This window comes from Somniosus microcephalus, chromosome 13, assembly GCF_052327205.1.
Source record: "Somniosus microcephalus isolate GS21.2 chromosome 13, FLI_Smic_1.0, whole genome shotgun sequence".
In the NCBI taxonomy this organism is placed as follows: domain Eukaryota; kingdom Metazoa; phylum Chordata; class Chondrichthyes; order Squaliformes; family Somniosidae; genus Somniosus; species Somniosus microcephalus.
The window spans coordinates 113,422,664-113,446,788 of record NC_140999.1 but is presented as its reverse complement, the minus strand read 5'-3'; positions in this window follow the sequence as shown (position 1 = coordinate 113,446,788).

The window sequence follows — 24,125 nt, the reverse complement described above, 5'->3', positions numbered from 1 at the left end:
TAGATAGAGGGGACAGGCAGTGTTCTGGCTGTTAGATAGAGGGTACAGGGAGTGATCTTGCTGTCACATAGATGGGGCAGGGAGTGAACTTGCAGCAAGATAGAGGGGAGAGGTAGTGTTCTTGCTGCAAGATAGAGGGGGCAGGGAGTGGTCTTGCTGCAAGATAGAGGGGACAGGGAGTGGTCTTGCTGCAAGTTAGAGGGGGCAGGGAGTGATCTTGCTGCAAGATAGAGGGGGCAGGGAGTGATCTTGCTGCAAGATAGAGGGGACAGGGAGTGACCTTGCTGTCACATAGATGGGACAGGGAGTGAACTTGCAGCAAGATAGAGGGGACAGGGAGTGATCTTGCTGTCACATAGATGGGGTAGGGAGTGAACTTGCAGCAAGATAGAGGGGAGAGGTAGTGTTCTTGCTGCAAGATAGAGGGGGCAGGGAGTGGTCTTGCTGCAAGATAGAGGGGACAGGGAGTGGTCTTTCTGCAAGTTAGAGGGGGCAGGGAGTGATCTTGCTGCAAGATAGAGGGGGCAGGGAGTGATCTTGCTGCAAGATAGAGGGGACAGGGAGTGACCTTGCTGTCACATAGATGGGACAGGGAGTGAACTTGCAGCAAGATAGAGGGGACAGGGAGTGATCTTTCTGTTAGATAGAGGGGACAGGGAGTGATCTTGCTGCAAGATAGAGGAGACAGGGAGTGATCTGGCTGCAAGATAGAGGGGACAGGGAGTGGTCTTGCTGTTAGATAAAGGGGACAGGGAGTGATCTTGCTGCTAGAAAGAGGGGACTGGGAGTGAGCTTGCTGCTAGATAGAGGGGACAGGGAGTGATCTTGCTGCAAGATAGAGGGGACAGGGAGTGATCTTGCAGGAAGGTAGAGGGGGCAGGGAGTGATCTTGCTGCTAGATAGAGGGGACAGGGAGTGTCTGGCTGTTGGATAGAGGTGACAGGGAGTGATTTTGCTGCTAGATAGAGGGGACAGGGAGTGATCTTGCTGCTAGATAGAGGTGACAGGGAGTGACCTTGCTGCTAGATAGAGGGGAGAGGGAGTGATCTTGCTGCAAGATAGAGGGGCAGGGAGTGATCTTGCTGCTAAATAGAGGGGACAGGGAGTGATCTTGCTGTTAGAAAGAGAGGGTAGGGCGTGATCTTGCTGCTAGATAGAGGGGACAGGGTGTGATCTTGCTGCTAGATAGAGGGGACAGGGACTGGTCTGGCTATTAGATAGAGGGGACAGGGTGTGATCTTGCTGCTAGATAGAGGGGACAGGGAGTGATCTTGCTGCTAGATAGAGGGGACAGAGATTGATCATGCTGCTAGATAGAGGGGACAGGGAGTGATCTTGCTGCAAGGTAAAGGGGACAGGGAGTGATCTTGCTGCTAGATAGAGGGGACAGGGAGTGATCTTGCTGCAAGATAAAGGGGACAGGGATTGGTCTTGCTGTTAGAAAGAGGGGACAGAGAGTGATCTTACTGCTAGATAGAGGGGACAGGGAGTGATCTTGCTGCTAGATAGAGGGGACAGGGAGTGGTCTTGCTGCAAGTTACAGGGGGCAGGGATGGATCTTGCTGCTAGATAGAGGGGACAGGAAGTGATCTTGCTGCTAGATAGAGGGGACGGGAGTGATCTAGCTGTTATTAAGAGAGGGTAGAGCGTGATCTTGCTGCTAGATAGAGGGGACAGGGAGTAATCTTGCTGCTAGATAGAGGGGACAGGGAGTGGGCTTGCTGTTAGATAGAGGGGATGGGGAGTGATCTTGCTGCTAGATAGAGGGGACGGGGAGTGATCTTGCTGCTAAATACAGGGGACAGGGAGTGATCTTGCTGTTAGAAAGAGGGGGTAGGGCATGATCTTGCTGCTAGATAGAGGGGACAGGTTGTGATCTTGCTGCTAGATTGAGGGGACAGGGAGTGGTCTGGCTGTTAGATGTAGGGGACAGGGAGTGAACTTGCTGCTAGATAGAGGGGACAGAGAGTGATCATGCTGCTAGATAGAGGGGACAGGGAGTGATCTTGCTGCAAGATAGAGGGGACAGGGAGTGATCTTGCTGCTAGTTAGAGGGGACAGGGAGTGATCTTGCTGCAAGATAGAGGGGACAGGGAGTGATCTTGCTGCTAGATAGAGGGGACAGCGATTGGTCTTGCTGTTAGAAAGAGGGGACAGGGAGTGACCTTACTGCTAGATAGAGGGGACAGGGAGTGATCTTGCTGCTAGATAGAGGGGACAGGGAGTGGTCTTGCTGCAAGTTACAGGGGGCAGGGATTGATCTTGCTGCTAGATAGAGGGGACAGGGAGTGATCTTGCTGCTAGATAGAGTGGACAGGGAGTGAGCTTGCTGCTAGATAGTGGGAACAGGGAGTGATCTTGCTGCTAGAGAGAGGGGACAGGGAGTGATCCTGCTGCTAGATAGAGGGGACAGGGAGTGGTCTTGCTGCAAAATAAAAGTGGTAGGGGTTAATCTTGCTGCTAGATAGAGGGGACAGGGAGTGATCTTGCTGGAAGTTAGAGGGGACAAGGGGTGATCTTGCGACAAGATACAGGGGACAGGGAGTGATAGAGGGGACAGGGAGTGATCTTGCTGCTACATAGAGGGGACAGGGAGTGATCTTGCTGCAAGATAGAGGGGACAGTGAGTGATCTTGCTGCTAGATAGAGCAGACAGGGAATGATCTTGCTGCTAGATAGAGGGGACAGGGAGTGATCTTGCTGCTAGATAGAGGGGACAGGGAGTGATCTTGCTGCTTGATAGAGGGGACGGGGAGTGATCTTGCTGCAAGATAGAGGGGACAGGGAGTGGCCTTGCTGTTAGATAGAGGGGACAGGGAGTGTTCTTGCTGCTAGATAGAGGGGACAGTGAGTGGTCATGCTGCAAGATAGAGGGGACATGGAGTGGTCTTGCTGCATGATAATGGGGGCAGGGAGTGACTTTGCTGCAAGATAGAGGGGACAGGGAGTGGTCTTGCTGTTAGATAGAGTGGACAGGAAGTTATCTTGCTGCTAGATAGAGGGGACAGGGAGTGATCTTGCTGCTAGATAGAGGGGACAGGGAGTGATCTTGCTGCTAGATAGAGGGGACAGGAGTGATCATGCTGCTAGATAGAGGTGACAGGGATTGATCTTGCTGCTAGATAGAGTGGACAGGGAGTGATCTTGCTGCTAGATAGAGGGGACAAGGTGTGGTCTTGCTGTTAAAAAGAGGGGACAGGGAGAGATCTTGCTGCTAGATAGAGGGGACAGGGAATGGTCTTGCTGCAAGTTACAGGAGGCAGGGGATGATCTTGCTGCTAGATAGAGGGGACAGGGAGTGTTCTTGCAGCTAGATAGAGGGGACAGGGAGTGATCTTGCTGCTAGATAGAGGGGACAGGGAGTGATCTTGCTGCTAGGTAGAGGGGACAGGGATTAATCTTGCTGCTAGATAGAGGGGACACAGAGTGATCTTGCTGCTAAATAGAGGGGACAGGGATTGATCTTGCTGCAAGATAGAGGGGACAGTGAGTGATCTTGCTGCTAGATAGAGGAGACAAGGAGTGATCTTGCTGTTAGATAGAGGGGACAGGGAGTGATCTTGCTGTTAGATAGAGGGGGTAGGGAGTGATCTTGCTGCAAGATAGAGTGGACAGGGAGTGATCTTGCTGCAAGATAGAGGGAACAGGGAGTGATCTTGCAGCAAGATAGAGGGGACAGGGAGTGGTCTTGCTGCAAGATAGAGGGGGCAGGGAGCGATCTTGCTACAAGATACAGGGGACAGGGAGTGATCTGGCTGCTAGATAGAGGGGAAACAGGGAGTGTTCTTGCTGCAAGATTGAGGGGGCAGGGAGTGATCTTGCTGCTAGATAGAGGGGACAGGGAGTCATCTTGCTGCTAGATAGAGGGGACAGGGAGTGATCTTGCTGCCAGATAGAGGGGACAGGGAGTGATCTTGCTGCAAGATAGAGGGGACAGGGTGTGGTCTTGCTGTTAAAAAGAGGGGACAGGGAGTGATCTTGCTGCTAGATAGAGGGGACAGGGAATGGTCTTGCTGCAAGTTACAGGGGGCAGGGGATGATCTTGCGGCTAGATAGAGGGGACAGGGAGTGTTCTTGCAGCTAGATAGAGGGGACAGGGAGTGATCTTGCTGCTAGATAGAGGGGACAGGGAGTGATCTTGCTGCTAGATAGAGGGGACAGGGGTTAATCTTGCTGCTAGATAGAGGGGACAGGGAGTGATCTTGCTGCTAGATAGAGGGGACAGGGATTGATCTTGCTGCAAGATAGAAGGGACAGTGAGTGATCTTGCTGCTAGATAGAGGAGACAAGGACTGATCTTGCTGTTAGATAGAGGGGACAGGGAGTGGTCTTGCTGCAATATAGAGGTGGTAGGGGGTTATCTTGCTGCTAGATGAAGGGGACAGGGAGTGATCTTGCTGTCAGTTAGAGGGGACAGGAGGTGATCATGCTGCATGATACAGGGGACAGAGAGTGAACTTGCTCCCAGATAGAGGGGACAGGGAGTGATCTTGCTGCAAGATAGAGGGGACAGGGAGTGATCTCGCTGCTAGATAGAGTGGACAGGGAGTGATCTTGCTGCTAGATAGAGGGAACAGTGAGTGATCTTTCTGCTAGATAGAGGGGACAGGGAGTGATTTTGCTGCTAGATAGAGGGTACAGTGAGTGATCTTGCTGCAAGATAGAGGGGACAGGGAGTGATCTTGCTGTTAGATAGAGTGGACATGTTGTGATCTTGCTGCTAGATAGAGGGCACAGCGAGTGATCTTGCTGCTAGATCCAGGGGACAGGGAGTGATCTTGCTGTTAGATAGAGGGGACAGGGAGTGATCTTGCTGCAAGATAGAGGGGACAGGGTGTGATCTTGCTGCTAGATAGAGGGGACAGGGAGTAATCTTGCTGCTAGATAGAGGGGACAGGGAGTGATCTTGCTGCTAGATAGAGGGGACAGGGTGTGATCTTGCTGCTAGATAGAGGGGACAGGGAGTGATCTTGCTGTTAGATAGAGTGGACATGTTGTGATCTTGCTGCTAGATAGAGGGCACAGCGAGTGATCTTGCTGCTAGATACAGGGGACAGGGAGTGATCTTGCTGTTAGATAGAGGGGACAGGGAGTGATCTTGCTGCAAGATAGAGGGGACAGGGTGTGATCTTGCTGCTAGATAGAGGGGACAGGGAGTAATCTTGCTGCTAGATAGAGGGGACAGGGAGTGATCTTGCTGCTAGATAGAGGGGACAGGGTGTGATCTTGCTGCTAGATAGAGGGGACAGGGAGTAATCTTGCTGCTTGATAGAGGGGACAGGGAGTGATCTTGCTGCTAGATAGAGGGGACAGGGTGTGATCTTGCTGCTAGATAGAGGGGACAGGGAGTAATCTTGCTGCTAGATAGAGGGGACAGGGAGTGATCTTGCTGCTAGATAGAGGGGACAGGGTGTGATCTTGCTGCTAGATAGAGGGGACAGGGAGTAATCTTGCTGCTTGATAGAGGGGACAGGGAGTGATCTTGCTGCTAGATAGAGGGGACAGGGTGTGATCTTGCTGCTAGATAGAGGGGACAGGGAGTAATCTTGCTGCTAGATAGAGGGGACAGGGAGTGATCTTGCTGCAAGATAGAGGGGACAGGGAGTGATCTTGCTGCTAGATAGAGGGGACAGAGAGTGATCTTGCTGCTAATTAGAGGGGACAGGGAGTGATCTTGATGCTAGATTGAGTGGACAGGGAATGATCTTGCTGCTAGATTGAGGGGACAGGGAGTGACCGTACTGCAAGATAGAGGGGACAGGGAGTGAACTTGCTGCTAGATAGAGTGGACAGGGCGTGGTCTTGCTGCAAGATAGAGGGGGCAGGGAATGATCTTGCTGCTAGATAGCGGGGACAGGGAATGATCTTGATGCAAGATAGAGTGGACAGTGAGTGGTCTTGCTGCATGTTAGAGGTGGTAGGGGTGATCTTGCTGCTAGATAGAGGGGACAGGGAGTGATCTTGCTGCAAGATAGAGGGGGCAGGGAGTGATCTTGCTGCTAGATAGAGGGGACAGGGAGTGACCTTGCTGCAAGATAGTGGGTGTAATAATAATAAATAACTTCCGGATGAAGTTATGTGCACATCACTTCCTGTGAACTGTGAACTGTGAACTCTGTGCATACATCACTTCCTGTGCATTTGTCACTTCCTGTGTTTGGACTTGTATAAATACTGAACTGCTCAGTATGGTAAAAGGGCTTCTCCTAGAGGCATGGTGAAGACCGCTCTTGTATATAGTATAATTATAAGTTGCTTAAAGCTTACTTTAAAGTTCCTTGATGTGTGAGACTCCTTTTTACATCAATTTAAGCAACTTAGTATTTACACTCACAAATACTAGACCTTCGGACAAACTCGGAGTTAAGGATCCAGGGAACCACCCATCATGGAAAACATCCTTAAACCTACTCATCTGGACTTGGACCCAAACGCACCAGCAGCTGGCAGGGTATGGAAGCATTGGTACCGTACTTTTGAGAATTTTCTTGATGAATGTAAAGCGAATGCTTCGACTAAACTGAGGATACTTATCAACTATGTGACCCCAACAGTGTTTGAATATGTTGATGAATGGGATAATTACGATGAGGTGATCCGGGCACTTAAAAAACTATATGCCAAGACCGCAAATGAGGTCTATGCTAGACATCTACTGGCCACAGCCCGACAACGGCCAGGGGAATCGATTAACGAATTCCTTCAAGAACTTTGCAGGCTCAGCATAGATTGTAACTTTCAGGCAGCCTCGGCTGAGCTGTACCGCGAAGAAATGATTCATGATGCTTTCATCTGCGGGATTGCCTCTCCATTTATACGCCAGCATCTACTGGAAAGTAAAACACTTGAGCTACAAAAGGCTTTTGACCTGGCTTGTTCTCTGGATTTGGCAAAGAAAAATGCAGACCTCTATCAGCTGCCCAGATCTCGATCTGCTGCTGTAACTGCAACCAGACGATTCAAGTGGCCTCAGGTGAACCCTATCATGGAGGAATCTAATCCTGATGATAATTCTGATGAAGAAGAGGAGGATGCCCCCACTTTAGCAGCCTCTTGGCAATCTAGGAAGGAATGCTTCTTTTGTGGAGATTCTTTTCACCCTAGGAAATTCTGCCCTGCTCGCAATGCGATCTGCAGTCATTGCGATAAAAAGGGACACTTTGCAAAAGTTTGCCAATCAAGAGCCTCTACGAGGGCCTATCCAGCTAAGGCCTACCGAACTGCCCCAATTAGGGCCTATCAAGATGCTCCGGCTAGGACCTATCAAGCTTCCTCTCGAGCTCTCTCCCAAAGAAGCACACCTAGAGTTTCAGCCACTCTCTGTGCAACCACACCAATTACAGTTGCTTGCCCACAGAATCTGTTTCATGCAGCTACAAAAGTTTCAATTAATGGGCATACCTTAGATGCCTTAATTGACTCAGGAAGTACTGATAGTTTCATTAGAGAACAGATTGTTGCGAAATTGAAACTGCATATCTTCCCATCGGACCAGGCAATTGCGATGGCTCAGTCATCACTTAATACCAGAATCTCCGGCTTTTGCATTATTGATATGACACTTCATGGTCGCATGTATCCCTCCACCCGACTTTCGGTGCTCAAGGACTTATGTAGTGATCTCATCTTAGGGCTGGACTTTCAAAAACAGCATAAGAAACTCACCATTGAGTTTGGCGGATCCAAACCTGGACTTACTGTTTCTAATATACTGTCTAAATTACCATTTTGTGCATTATCAGCAGCTTCACTTGATGAACCCTCATTATTTGCCAGTGTTCCTCCTCGATGCAAACCAATAATAACGAAATCGCGGCGCTTTAGTCAGGAAGACCAATCTTTTATTGAGGCTGAAATCTCTCGACTTTTAGCAGAGGATATCATCGAACCATGTTCGTCGCCCTGGCGGGCTCAAGTCGTCATCGTCAAGAACCCTCTAAAACCTCACAAACAACGACTATGCATTGATTTTTCGCAAACCATCAATCAATATACTGACTTGGATGCCTACCCATTGCCACGCATTGATGATATGGTTAATGAACTGGCCGAATACAAAGTGTTCTCAACTTACGATTTAAAAAGTGCCTATCATCAGGTACCCGTGAAGGTCTCAGATAAGCAGTACACGGCCTTTGAGGCTAATGGATGGCTGTACCAATTTCGTCGCCTCCCATTCGGGGTTACTAATGGAGTGGCTGTCTTCCAACGGGCAATGGATGGCCTGGTTAAGCAGGAAAACTTAAGGGACACTTTTCCCTATCTTGATAACATTACTATTGCAGGTCACGATCAACAGGAACACGACGCCAACCTCCAAAAATTTCGGGATGCCCTCCATCACCGTAACTTAACTTTGAATGAATCTAAATCTGTTGAGTCGCAACCGACCATCAACATCCTTGGCTACTGTGTAGGCAATGGTATCATTAAGCCAGACCCAGAAAGACTTCGCCCGCTCCAAGAGCTCCCGTCACCTAAGAATCCGGCTTCTTTACGTCGGGCTCTCGGTCTGTTTGCATACTACGCTAAATGGATTCCTCATTTTTCAGACAAAATCCAACCCTTGCTGCATGCTAGATCATTTCCATTGGAAACAGCGGCTGTTGCAGCCTTTAACCTTCTCAAAGAACAGTTGGAGAAAGCGGCTCTTCACTCCATCGATGAGAATCTCCCTTTCATAGTCGAATGTGATGCCTCGGAGGTGGCGATCTCAGCTACTCTAAATCAGGAAGGTCGTCCTGTAGCATTTATGTCCAGGACCTTACAAGGTGCCGAGCTACATTATCCTCCGGTTGAGAAGGAAGCCACAGCCATCATAGAGGCAGTACGGAAGTGGAACCATTTCCTAGCTCGCCAGCACCTTACATTAATCACGGACCAGCGATCAGTCGCCTTCATGCTCGATAATCGAAAACGAACCAAAATTAAGAATAATAAAATACAGCTTTGGAGGATGGAACTGGCCTCTTTTGGTTACACCATTCACTATCGACCTGGCAAGGAGAATGTGGCCCCGGATACCCTCGCACGAGCATTCTGCTCCACTATGTCGTCCTCTACTCTCATAGATGTCCATAATGGATTGTGTCATCCTGGCGTTACGCGCATGCTACATTTCGTACGATCACGGAATCTCCATTTTTCTACTGGTGATGTAAAGAAAATGTGCTCAGAATGCCGGCTTTGTGCAGAATTAAAACCTCAGTTCTTCCGCCCCTCAGATGGTATGCTCATACACGCAACTCAACCGATGCAACGACTTAGCATCGATTTTAAGGGCCCAGTGCCCTCTTCAACTCGGAACACATATTTGCTCACCATGATTGATGAATATTCATGTTTTCCGTTTGCCTTCCCCTGCTCCAATATGCTGGCGTCCACAGTAATCTGCTGCCTTGAGCAGGTATTTTCTCTCTGTGGCATGGCGGCTTACATTCACTCGGATCGGGGTCCATCCTTTATGTCAAGGGAACTCAAGGACTACCTCTCAGAACGGGGAATTGCTACAAGCAAAACGACGCCATATCATCCCATCGGAAATGGGCAGGTAGAGAGGTATAACGGTATCATCTGGAATTCCGTACGTTTTGCTTTAAGATCTCGGGGCCTACCAAACCAGCAATGGGAAGCAGTGCTTCCGGATGCATTGCACTCTATACGGTCCCTTCTTTCTACAGCCACAAATACTACACCTCATGAGCGGTTCTTTGGATTCCAGCGTCACTCATCTTATGGGACATCCCTCCCATCATGGCTAACTACTCCTGGACCTGTACCACTCCAAAGATACGTTCGGACGTCTAAAAATGACCCTCTCGTAGACGAGGTCGAACTAACCGATGCCAACCCCACCTATACATACATACGATATCCCGACGGCCGAGAATCTACCGTATCATTACGGGATCTGGCTCCCTGCCCACCAGGGCCTAGTGGGGCATCGAGTGATGGTATTTTACCAGGAGCCTCTTGGAACCTACCGGGTCTCCCACTTCAGGATCCTGATCTGACGCCAACTAGCTTGGTGCCGGTAGAACCCCGTACTCAAAGTTGCGACCCTCCCAGTACCGCGCACCAAAGTACTGATCTGCCACAGACCAGCTCTGCACCTCCCTCTGAACAGAGGCAGACCAACTCTGCACCTATTGTGGCTCGTACACGAAGCCATGATCTCCCCGACCCTTCACAGGGTAATCCAGGCCACACAGACTCTGACCAATGGCCAGCAGCATGTAAGCGGACCAGAGACCCTCTACGACGGGAACCCAAACGGGTGCGACTCTTCCTCATTCGGCGGCTGTGGAATAAAAGGAAGACCACAGCCTTCTAATCTCGCAGGAGGGAAGAATGTAATAATAATAAATAACTTCCGGATGAAGTTATGTGCACATCACTTCCTGTGAACTGTGAACTGTGAACTCTGTGCATACATCACTTCCTGTGCATACGTCACTTCCTGTGTTTGGACTAGCATAAATACTGAACTGCTCAGTATGGTAAAAGGGCTTCTCCTAGAGGCATGGTGAAGACCGCTCTTGTATATAGTATAATTATAAGTTGCTTAAAGCTTACTTTAAAGTTCCTTGATGTGTGAGACTCCTTTTTACATCAGAGGGGACAGGGAGTGATCTTGCTGCAAGATAGAGGGGACAGGGAGTGATCTTGCTGCAAGATAGAGGGGACAGGGAGTGATCTTGCTGCAAGATAGAGGGGACAGGGAGTGATCTTGCTGCTGGATAGAGGGGGCAGGGAGTGGTCTTGCTGCAAGATAGAGGGGACAGGGAGTGATCTAGCTGCATGATAGAGGGGACAGGGAGTGGTCTTGCTGCAAGATAGAGGGGACAGGGAGTGGTCTTGCTGCAAGATAGAGGGGACAGGGAGTGGTCTTGCTGCAAGATAGAGGTGGTAGGGGGTGATCTTGCTAGTATGGGATAATTTGTGGAGAGGCAAAACAAGACTGTTTACCTTCTCAGTAGTAGGAAGTGTTCAGTTTTTACAACTGGTTCTGTTTTTCTGTAAAGCACCAGATAGTAAATATCCTCCTTAAAAAATCCATGCCTGTAGTTGGGTGCAACTTCTTGGACTGTTTGATAGAGCCCATGCAATGTTCGTGTGCCTCACAGATGATGCAGAAAACTTAACAGGGTTGCAGTTTCCTGGGTAGAATTTTCATGAAAACACTTCAACTGAGATTCTATTTTGAATATGACTAAAAAAAATTTAATGTTATTTGGACGTGTCCATCTGGGTCGTCTTCCCCAATCCATGTGTTCCTTCATAAACATCGCCACAACATTTGATAAAGTGATGTTTCTAACTTACAACACATTGGTCAAGGGTCATTTCATGTTTACCTTCATTTATACCTGCTGACGGCATGTTGTGAATCTCAGATATTGGGACATGGGAAAATCCAAGAGCCTGGACAACATTAAAACTTTAGTCATATGGAAGTGTCATGCAAAGAGAGGCAACTGGTCAAGGATGTATTGTGTAAGATGTAGGATTAGAGAGACACAATGCTCGCTTAGCTTTGAGGAAAGTGAGAAACTTTGCAGAATTTTTCTCAGGAGATTAAATGGCTTGACAAACAGAGTGGATGGTTCCTGATCTGTGGAAGGAATGGGCTTGAAGAGCCAAATGACCTTTTCTTGTTCCATGGGGGAGGTGTGAAACCAGAGTTCCACCTGAACCCGTGCCTTTCCCTTCCGGCACGTTAGGTTAAAATTCCCCCGATGACTCAGAACCAGGTCAAATCAGTTTGGCTACTTAAAACTTGTGGCTGACCCAGACTGAACACAACAATCCCAGAATAAATTGATCTTGAGTTTGTGCATTATGCATCTGTAGCTTTCAAACGGTCTTATAATAATTCGTCTGTGACTACACAAGCCACTCTGGGTCCAGGTATATTGTGTATCAGTAAAACAGGTTCATTAAGCATTAAACATCCAGTACAAAGAAGTAATACTTAACAAGGAGATAGTCACAGTCTGTTCATTGAACCCTGGCGTTCCTTCTGAGTGACTGGGGCGCAAGTCTCCTGATGTATCTTGCTGTGTTCTGTTGACCAAAGCTCGCTTCCTTGGGATCTTGCTGTGTTCTGTTGACTGAAGCTCCTATCAATCTCTGGTTACACGGTGCGCTGATTTTGATGTTCAAAACCTGTATCTTTATACCCTTTTTCCTCTCATTTTGCCTACGTGGCAGTAATTAACCCTCTGACACCTGGTAAAAAGTCTTGCTTCCCTTGTTAGCCATCTTATGACCTTGTTGATCCCACTAGGTTTTTCTCTACGCATAACAAAGTACCCTTATCTTAGATATTCACTTTGCACAGAACATTTCCTGGAATGTTTTCTAAACAGTCTGTCCATCCTATAGCTATACCAATGAAGGATGTCTCCAACTCCTATCTCTCTCTCTAGTTCTTATCTCTTTAAGCATTATATTGCTGAATTCCTCATCTCCATAAACTTAGCACTATATTCCGTTACTTCAGTAATTGAAAACACAGCAGTTTTTTTAGTCAGGTTGGCATAATTTCCCATCCTGCTTTGCTCTCAGTCATTCGCCATTTTATACAGGCTTTTAGGCTTTTAGCATACAATTTCACATATTATAGTTATATAAAAATGGTTATAGAATCTTAATAATGTTTACTAAATCCTACAGGTACACACTATCCTACACATCTCCTTATCAAAATAAAAACCTTCTAAATCATTCCAAACCTTTTTTTTCCCCAATTAATTAATTTAGAGTCTCCAGTAATTATTGATGGTGGGGTACTTTCCACTGGGGTGATTCCGATCTCCCTCCGCCAATTTGTCAGAAAGCCTGCAGCAATGGTTGTTTCTCCAAGGCTCCTGTTGATCTCCCACCAATGTTATGGTGGAGGATCAGGTGAACCCTGCAAAAATTCCAGGCATTAGTGTACACCGTCTTTTACAAAACCTTGTCTATCAACGTCAGTGGAGGTATGATGAGTCTGCCTTTTTATCTCCTTTCCTCTATTTGAGATGGTGATGGTTTCTGATTCTCTCTTTTCCTGACTTCAGAATTTGGCAGTCACTGTTATCTCTGTGCTCGATTGCTCTGCTCTGTAATAGGTACTGTCTCCAAGTAACTCATCCAAAAGTGAAGGGTAATATTCACTGATCCCATGTTCGCAGTGAGAAGCCAAGCTTGAAGGGAGAATGTGTCAGGGAACTGAGACTACAGTGTTGTGGGCCTACATCCAACCCACACTCCCTGCTCTGCACTGGGAGAGCAGTGTTTGTGAATTTACCTTGTAGTCTTTGATTTCAGTGTTCATGTTGGGCAAGTAAGCAACATCATTGGCTGGGGTAGATTTCCTGTATCACCTCTGTTCTAGTTGATACATCATTAAAACAGATTATCTGGTCATTACCATATTGCTGTTTGTTGCAATGGTGACTACACTTCAAAAGTACTTCATTGGCTGTTAAGCACTTTGGGATATGCTGAGGTCATGAAAGCTATATAAATGTAAGTCTTTATTTTTCCTTTTAGTGTCTTTCATGAGGAGAATTCAGCTTTCTTTCATCTGCTATTGAACAGATAGTTCATTTTGAAACTGGAACTACTCTTCATTCTAAGAAGAAGCATTATATTTCCATTTCATCTATCCTTTAAGAACATTTCAGTGCTTCAACATTTCCTAGGCTTGATCTTTGAGGTAGGAAGATACTGCACTACACTGGTTTTCTTGATCTCTTCAGTGCAAACATCTTCAGCTTTGTTCAGGAGTTCTTCACAATCACTTGCCTTTCTTCGGCTTTGCCTATGTAAGTATATTCTAAGCAAAGCATCAGCCACATACTTATCCTTTCCTTGGTTGTGGTTGATCTTCAGAGTGTGCTTCTGCAAACATAACACTATTCTTTGCAATGTTTTGAGGGCAAATAGAAGCAAATGAGAAAAAAAATAGCACCAAACCGCACAAAATGCCCTCATTATCGTTAAGTAAAAAATGCCAATTATATAAAGTGCAAGTTGAAAAAAAAGAGAACCATGCTACAGTATCCTTAGAAGACTGAGAAAATGTTACAAAAGAGCCTTCTAATGAAGAAATAATATAACTGAAAGGTTTCTGATCAGGTTGGAGTGTTATAACTAAAAATATTAACATGAGGGTGGTATGTAACAGGGGCAGTGTTACGACTGAGAGACCTATAATGAGGATAGGTGTGTAACTGGGACGCTTGTTATGACTAATAGGCTTCTAACGAGGGTAGAGGGTGTAACAGACAAATCAGAGCAGAGGTTTATAATGAGGGTGTAGGTGAGGGGTGTGTGTTATGACTGGCAGCCTAATAATGAGAACTCAGAGTGTGTGGCAATGCTATTTTGAGGGCCTTATTACAGGGGAGGAAATAGTACCAGATTTCTGTGGTTTAGATTCTGCCATCAGGTGATGTCACATTAACAGTCAGTTGTTTTTCCATAACATCTTATTCGCTTCTGGAGCGCACAGTAGAATATTAATAATTTGCGCACAGCAAGCACTCACAAACAGCAATGAAATAAATGACCAGATCATGGCCCAGAAATTTGGGTCGGGGGCTTCCCGCAGGTGCAAGGCCGTTGAGCTGTGGGCCTGCGTGGGATTCCGATCCTGGGCTTCCTCCAACTGCCGGCGCGCAGTTCTTGCGTATCCCAGGGGCGCAGTTAGTTCGATGCATCCCCTGGGATCACGTGGGCCATGGAGAGCCAATGGTAGCAGGGAATGCTTCATTCATAAGTTTGACAGGAAGAGCTGTCAAACCTATAAATACTATAAGCCCCAAAACATCACTAAAGCTTCAAATAATTATTTTTTTTAATCACATTTTAAAAATAAACTATAAATTACATGAAATAACTATTTTAAACAATCATTTAAATTTTTGAAACAATTAATTACATTTTCTAACGGGGCTAAAAATAAACTTACTTTTCTTTAAAGTATTTAAAAATAATAAACCTGTGGAAAAAATGTTTTAATTTTAATTAATTCACCACTTACCTTGTTAAAAGCAGGCCTTGTGCCTGCTTTTTAAAAGTGTAACTGCTGGAGACTTACCCTCCCGGAAAAACCTGGAAAAAAAACGTAAGTTCGATGCGCACACGCTGCCTCTCCGGCACATGTGTTCCACCTCTGAACCCCTTCTTTCAGGGGAACGGAAGAGCCGGTTTCCCGTGCATGCGCAGTGCATGCACGAAACCGGCACTTTCGTTGGGCCTATGCGTGAGTACCCAGTGGGACCCGAATTTCTGGGCCCATCTATTTTAGGTATAAAATAAAAAACAGAGAATGCTGGAAATACTCAGCAGGTCAGGCAGCATCTGTACAGAGAGAAACAGAGTTAACGTTTCAGGTCGATGACCCTTCATCAGAACTGGAAAATGTTGGAGATGGAACAGGTTTTTAAGCAACTGTAGGCGCAAGGAGAGGGAGGAGGGAGGAAAGAACAAAAGGGGCGTTCTGTGATAGGATGGAAGGCAGGAGAGATTAAATGACAAAAGGGATGATGGTGCGAGGCAAAAGGAGATGGTAATGGGACAAGTTTAGAAACAAAAGATGGGTCTAGATGAAGTGTAAATGGGAATATCAGAATCATCAGCAACAGCTGCCATGTGAAAAAGAAAATGGGGGCCGAGGTTATGATCTGAAATTGTTGAACTCGATGTTGAGTCCAGAAGGCTGTAAAGTGCCTAATCAAAAGATGAGGTGCTGTTCCTCGAGCTTACATTGAGCTTCATTGGAACAGTGTAAGAGGCCGAGGACAGAGAGGTCAGAGTGGAAGTGAAGCGGAGAATTAAAGCGACAGTGATCTGTTTTAGTTGTTGGTTGAGGGATACATATCGACCAGGAAACATGGGAGAAATCCCCTCATGTGGTATAATATTATGATACTTTTCATCCTTTAACAGGAGATATAGTGGCCAACTTATGATTCTCCAGTAACCAATATTTAGTGATTAGGATTAACTGTTAGACCCTGGGCTACACCAACTCAGCACAACAGCAAATCAAAATGCAGGTTTCTGTTTGTAGAAGACTTGGGCCTAGAAATTCAGTGCCCTTAGCACCGATTTTGCGGCGCTAGAGGGCCTAGCGCTGCAATTGCCGCCGGTTCCTAAATTGCCTGGGGCCCTTCCGCAGCGGTAGACCGGTAGCGCTGCGCCGGCACCGATGACGTCATCGGTGTGCGCAGCGTCCCGGTTGCCGTGGTAACCCGGCCCCAAGCCGAAATTCAGTTGCGCCCGCCTCGCCCGTGGCAGGCGCAACTAAGACTCTGGCAACAGAGTCTTCCCCCAGTGTGCGCCGGCGCATAAAGGTGGAGCGGCGGCCGGCCGCGTTCCCGGCGGCCGCCTGCCCGCACCTCCCTTCCCGGACTCCTGCATTCCCCCCCCGCGGCCCTGATCAGTGTCTCATGCGAGCCCGGCACTTCCCCGAGGTGCCGGGCTCAGATGTCAGGTCAATCCGCCGGACAGTTGTCGGCTGCAGGCAGCTCCTCCTTAACAGGAGGAGGAGGCCTGCAGTTCCCCCGCCTGCCGCACCGCATCGGGTGCCGCAGCGGGGGATTAGCGCCGGGAAACCCAAGTTCACGCCCGTTTTGAGGTGCTAAAGGAGGGTTTTAGCGCCCGCCGCCGTCTGGGCCCGGCGCACCCGAATTTTCGTCGGGCGCTGCCGCATTACCGCTGGCGCAAACTTTCTGGCGCTACAGCCCTGGCAAGACCAGAACCCAATTTCTAGGCCTTGATCTTTTTACAGAAATGGCTGTGAAGCTTTTCACAAAAGAATAATTGATAAAAAGCATGAATTGTAATACAGGTATGGACCATGTCATTAAAATTGTATACTGGGCAATATAATAATGACAGAAGCTGCTCCAAAGTTAAACAGAGGATAGCAATTGTAAAGGAAGTTTGGACTTTGTAGTGCTGTTTTTAAGGAAAAGTGGATGTAGATCACACAGATAAAACTGTCTACTAGGACAATCTAATTAACATCAATTGTTGTGGAATGGGTGACAGCATTTGCAAAACATGCATTTAACAACACAAAGGGATTTCTGTGTAACTGTAAATTCAAACTAGTGATAAGAAGCTGAATTATTAAGTGTGGTGTGTGTATGTAGGCAGCAGCAATGTTTGGGTGTAAAATTTGGACCTAAGCACAACTAAAGAGAACATCGGAGGCGTTTGATATATGGGACATATGTTGAAAATTTGCTGAACAAGAAGAACGGCTAATGAGACGGTCCTTGAACTAACACAAGAGAGAAATAATGAGGCTGATGATGAGGAGGAGATGGCATACTGGGGAAACATTACTGGAGAGCCACAGGGGGAAAGAGCTTAGGTTGTTACTGTCTGGGAAAGTTGATGGTAATAAGAGGCCAATTCTGGCAATTATAATTGGGTTTGACAGGGTAAACTTAGAGAAGATGTTTCCACTTGTGGGGAGTGTCCAAAACTAAAGGCCATAAATATAAGATAGACACTAATAAATCCAATAAGGAAATCAGGAGAAACTTCTTTACTCAGAGAGTGGTGAGAATGTGGAACTCGCTGCCACAAGGAGTAGTTGAGGCAAATAGCAAAGATGCATTTAAGGGGAAGCTAGATAAGCACATGAGGGAGAAAGGAATAGAAGGATAGGTTGATAAGGTGAGGTGAATAGGGTGGGAGGTGACTCATGTGGAGCATAAGTAACGTCATAGACCAGTTGGGCCGAATGGCCTGTTTTTGTGCTGTTAGCTCCATGTAATGCTATGTAGTGGGCAGAAGATGAAATGGAACGGGGAGGTGTAGCCTCAGGGGCTGATTGAATCCACCTCTACAGAGACCAACAGTGTGGCATGCAGTAACCACCAACATCCAAAGGGGAACACGCACAAAGGCCTCGATTTTAAAACCCCACCCTCGACGGGCAGGAAAGGGTTGGGCGAAGGGTTAAATTTTGTAAATCGTGATCCCGGCTACAACCTGCATTCCCGGCTGCCGTAATATTAACCAGGCTATCAACAGGGCTCCCACTAAAGGCAGGCGAGGGCCTAATTAACATTCAAACGTCACGGCTCGATGACATCATCAGGCCACAACGTAATATTAATTTGAAGGCGGGGGTGTTCTGCACTGTCTGCAAACTGGTAGATACCAAGATAAGTCTTCAAAAGTTTCTTCTGTTTGATCTTCTCGTGGGCAAGGAGGAGCAGGAGTGCTCTGCCCATCACTCGCAAGGAGTCCTTGGGACTTCCCAGCCTTCTCCCAATCTCGAGGGAGCACCCACCCCACCCCCCTTCACCCCCACCACCATGTGTCTCCGGCTGTGGCCTCCTGCCGCCAAATTCCCTCTCCCGCCTACTGGTCAGGTAATGGTTCGGGTGAGCTGCTCACTTTGAGGACTGCCTGCACCGTCACCCCCCTACCCTCACCCTGTAAAAATCGAGGCCAAATAGTCTGGAGCCATTTTAGTTTCCAGGACAATTTTGACAGAATAAGTAGTGCACTGTTCCAAATGACAGCGATTTCTGATCGTCTTTTCCCTCCTGGCTGTGTCTTAATAAGAAATTCACGGCCATGTGGACTACAAGTTACAGGGTTTCCAAATCTCTTGAAAGAATGATGACACTATGCTGTCACAGGTGCTTCATCTTAAATAGAATTGATCTTTCTCACCAATATATAACTGAATATTTCAATGTCTGGAGCCTTTATGCCACAGGAACATCACAAAGTCAGTTGGCTGCCTTCAGTGGTTAAAATGCCAGATACAACGTTAATATATGTACCTCCCAAATCACTAATTTTATTAACTGGACTTTTCAAGATTCATGAAAGGGCATTTTTGCGAATAGCTGTATAATTAAAATTCTGGTGTACCTCCCGCACATCAAAACTGCTCGTAACGCTAAATATCGTGAGAGTCTGAAATGAGTTCCGATCTTTGATGTTTATTTTTAATTTTCACTGGATTTCCTGGCCCAGATTCTGCAACTACCAGGAGCCCTGCTGCTCGCCACCACCAAGCCATAAAAGGAAAGAAGAACCCTTATATGGGCATCTAGGCTACACAGAGGAAAAGCAGCAGATGCCCTGTTGTGTAGGGGAGAGAGCACAAGGAAGACAGAGTGGAAGGTAAACAATAAAAACCACAGGAGGAGTTGAAGAGTTATGAAGCGGAGGAGAAGGAACGACAGTTACAGGAAATCAGCCATCAAGTTTGCAATTTGTTAAATTATTTGACCCTGATCTGGGCAGCAGGATGTCAGATGGAGAGATGTTACCAGGGATTCGGTAAAAAGGGACACCCGGTTAAAAGGGGAGGGGGAGTAGAAGGAGAGAGAGATAGGGATGGGGTGGGGGAAAGAGTGGGAGAAATGGACAGAGACCATGTCGTGGGGGAGGAGGACAAGGGAGAGACAGAAAGAGGAGTGAGAGAAGGGGTAGAGAGAATGGGGAGAAAGAGAGAAGGGGAAGAGAGAGAGAAAGTCTGTTAAAGGAGGGGAAGTGATAGAGACTCTGCTAAGTCGGGTGAGAGGAGAGAGAGAGAGAGACCGAAGCTGACTATTAGGCTGAGCTGTCAACATTGAACAAAATTTAGGTGTGAAACTTTCAGTCACAAGCCATACAGATGAGGTACTGACTTGTGAAAAATGGATTAGCATAGTTAAAAGTTACAAGCTCTGTTGGTCACAAATCCACCTGGACAGCCGAATGACATGACATTAACACAAACATCTTTGCTCCCTCCTCCTCTTCCTCCTTCTCATAGAAACATAGAATGATACAGCACAGAGGAGGACATTCAGCCCATCGTGTGCCAGATCTTTGGTAGAGCTCTCCAATTAGTCCCACTCCCCATCGCCCTGCAAATGTTTTCCCTTCCAGTATTTATCGAATTCTTTTTGAAAGTTACTATTGAATCTGCTTCAACCACCCTTTCAGGCAGTGCATTCCAGACCATAACAACTCACTGCTTAAAAGGTTTTTTGCCTCATATGTCGCCTCTGGTTCCTTTGTCAATTACCTTAAATCTGTGTCCTCTGGTTACCGACTCTTCTGCCATTGGAATCAGTTTCTCTTTATTACTCTATCAAAACCCTACAATATTTTGAACACCTTAATCAAATCTCCCCTTAAACTTCTTTGCTCTAAGGAGACACTTTCTCTAGTCTCTCCATGTAATTGAAGTTTTTGATCCCTGGTACCATTCTAGTTAATCTCCTCTGCACCCTCTCCAAGGCCTTGACATCCTTTCTAAAATGTGGCGCCCAGAATTGGACACAATACTCCAGCTGGGGCCTAATGAGTGATTTATAAAGGTTAAGGATAACTTCCTTGCTTTTGTACTCTATGCCTCTATTTATAAAGCCAAGGATCCCGTATGCCTTTTTAACAGCCTTCTCAACTTGTCCTGCCACCTTTAAAGACTTGTTTGCATACACCCCCAGGGGTCTCTGTTCCTGCGCCCCCTTTAAAATGGTACCATTTACTTTATATTGTCTCTCCTTATACTTCCTACAAAAATAATTGCTTCATACTTCTCTGCGTTAAATTTCACCTGCCATGTGTCTGCCCATTTCACCGGTCTGTCTGCGTTCATCTGGTGTCTGTTACTATCCTCCTCGATGTTTACTACATTTCCAAGTTTCGTGGCATCTGCAAACTTTGAAATTATGTACTATATAACACCTGAGTGACACCACTGAACACTGCCCTCCAGTCTGAAAAAGTTCACCACTATCACTGCTTTCTGTCCCTTAGCCAATTTTGTATCCATGCTTCTATAGCCCCTTTAATCCCATGGGCTTTAATTTTGCTAACAAGTCTATTATGTGCTGTTTTATCTTTTGAAAGTCCATAGACACAACATCAACTGCGCTACCCACACCCACACTCTCCATTAATTCATCAAAGAATTCAATCAAGTTAGTCAAACACGATTTGCCTTTAACAAATCCATATTGGCTTTCATTTGTTAACCCTATTATTCCAAGTGCCAATTAATTTTGTCCCAGATTAATGTCTCTAAAGGTTTCTGCAGCATCAACGTTAGGCTGACTGGCCTGTAGTTGCCAGGTTTATCCCCCTCCTTTTTTTGAACAGGGGTGTAACATTGGCAATCCTCCAGTCCTCTGGCACCACTCCCATATCTAAGGAGGATTGGAAGATTGTGGCCAGAGCCTCCACAATTTCCACCCTTACTTCCCTCAGCAACCAAGGAAGCATCTTTTCTCTCCCTTCACAGCCCACTGATCTGTGAGGTTCCATTTAGACCTATAATAGAGGACTTTCACAATTACCGAGAATTTTGGGATAGCCCAATATCCTGTTTCTTCTTACTGTCCAACTGAAGAAAGCAAGATAAATACCAGGAATTACTAACATAGTGTATGTGTTCGTAAAAGTGTGATCTTGAGGTGGGAGGATGTGAGATTGCCATCTTATCTGTGTGACTTCCACCAAAAGTGGGAGAGTTCGTATATCTGCTTTTCTGCTGACATTTTAAAACAAAAATAATTAAATTAAATGGCTCCAATGTGGCCAAAAGCCTGTTCAAGTACTGGTCTAGAATTAGCATTAGAAGAGGGGAGGAGAAGGGAAACATCTGAGAAGATGCAAGTAGGGGGTAGTAACAGCCCAATGATAACACCTGTTTCCTCGAAGAATTCCCCCTCCCATCCATGAAGATACACTTGGATGCCAATTGGTGGTTTACTCTGCATTCTTTGGTTTTGTTTATCCTGCAGCATTAAGTCAAGATACTCATGTTCTTTATAATGATTCACTGCAACGCCCTTACTTTTTGCAAATGTTCCGGCAGGAGAATATCACCTCTGCGTGATTTAGGGCCTTTCCCAGTGACACCTGAGCTCGTCGAGAGTTCTGACTCAGCACAACGCTCTCCACAATCCAAGGCACTGTTCTCATTTCTCAGAAAGGTTTTGCAGTGATTCATTGGGTCACTCTAGTTTCTTGCAGGGATTCATGATGCCTCACCATGATGCTCTTCCATCTCAGAATAACTTGCAATTTTTTTTAAATGACATTTGCCCAATTTCTCACACTATTAGCTCTAAAGCTTTTGTTTCTGTCAAAGCTCCCCCACCAAGATAACAATGCTTACATAAAAAGCACCCTCTATGTCCTAGTGATGCATTACAATTTCCGGGATTTGAAAATTCTCATCCTTGTTTTCAAATCCCTCCATGGCCATGCCCCTCCCTATCTCTGTAACCTCCTACAGCCCTACAACACTCTGCGATCTCTGCGCTCCTCCAATTCTGGATCCCCCTTGTGCATCCCCAATTTTCATTGCTCAAGAGTCAGTTGTAGCTCAGTGGGTAGCACTCTCTAGGTGGGAGGGGCTAGGAGTGAGCCAGGTGTGACTGGTTGCTTAATTGCAGCTGGGTGTTGGAGGAAGTTTTGTAAAAAGTTGGTGGAGGGTTTTGGGGTGTTGTTTTCAGGTTTTAGGGCCTTTTTGGCCCACAAAAAACAGCCAGATGGCTGCTGAGGAGTGCCGGGCCCCTCAGAGGACAATATCCCCGAGAGGAATTTTATTAGGGAAGAAACTGTGGTGGGAAGGGGAAAAAAAAGGCCCAAAGATTTGGGCCGGGACCTCAGGAGGTTTGGTAAAGAAAATACGGTGGTGGTGCAATGTGAAGATAAGAAGATTCGAGCCTGGGATATAATCCAGGCAGTTCATGAGGACTGTGGTGAGGGAAGCTGTTTTGCCTGCCGACCAAAACCAAATGTGGGATTTGAGGTGACGGTCAGTGGCCATGAGGAGGTGGAAAAACTGCTGCTCAGTCTGAAAGTTGGGAAGAAATTTTTGGAGGTGACTCTGCTATATTCAGAGGAGGTGGTGGTTTCATTTTTGAACTTGCCTGTGTACATCGAGGACGAAGTGCTGAGCAAAAAGTTGGAGTCGTGGGACATTAAAATCTGTTCCGAAATAAAGAGGAGGTACTATCCGGGAACACGGGTAGCAGACGGAACCCGGTATGTAAAGGTGCGGTTCCCAGAGGGGGTGAGGTCTTTGCCTTACAGTATGAAGTTCGAGACACTGCAAGGAGTACAGTACTTTCGTGTGCTGCACTATAACCAAGTAAAGGTGTGTTACTATTGTCTGGGACATGACCATCTCGTAAGAAACTGTCCAGATTTGTATTGTTACAATTGCGGTGAGTCAGGACATATCGCACGGAGCTGCAAGGCGGAGAGCTGTGGGGTGTGTCGTAAAGGCCCCACCCACTGTGAGTGTGTGGCAGAAGGGAGCGAAATGAGTGATGAGGAGATGGGAGAAGGAGCAGGAGAGGAGTGTGGAACGGCCGGAGGTGCGGTGCAGTCGGAGGACACAGCCCGTAAAGTGAAGGAAAAAGGAGCACAGGAAGAGGCAGAGGTTGGCGGAGCAGAGATCGAGATGGAGATGGCGGAAAACACGGCGAGTGCTATGGAGGGGAATAAAGACAGCAGCAGGCAGCGAGGGTCAAGTGCAGACTCGAGCCTTAGTGCAGTTCGGCTCCCCCTGGGGAGTCTGGTGTCTGCGGGGGGAGAGGAGGCAGGAGTGGGGTGTGTGGTGGAAGTGAGTGCTCCGGGGAGAGGCGGGGAGTTGGAATTTTGGTGAGCGGGAGGGGGCAGGGCGGGGCGAGGGTGCAAGAGGCAGGAGCCTTAAAGGGACAGCAGAATGGGATCGGCGAGATAGAGACGTCAGAAGGGAACAATTTAGGTGCGCCATTGTCCCATGGAGTGAGGGAACAAGGTGCAAGTGTCAGAGGTAGAGACGTGGTCGAAGGGGGCGGCACAGTGGGAGAAACTGCGATAGCAGGAAGAATCTCTATGGGAGATGAAGTATCTGACGGGGAACAGGATTATTTATCTGACGGGGAGCAGGCACAGGGGGTTGCAGAAGAGCTTGAGCGTAAGGAATTAGAGGGGGACAGAGACATGGAAGTCAGGGATGGGGTGGCATCATGTGGAAAGGGAAAGGTTAGTGAGGGGCAGAAGGAGGGAGAAAGGGCAGCTCCTGGGTCTAAACTTAAGGCAAGGAAGAGGCTGAAACAGCAGGGAGGGTTCAAACAGGAGGGGGAAAAGAGCCGGAGGCT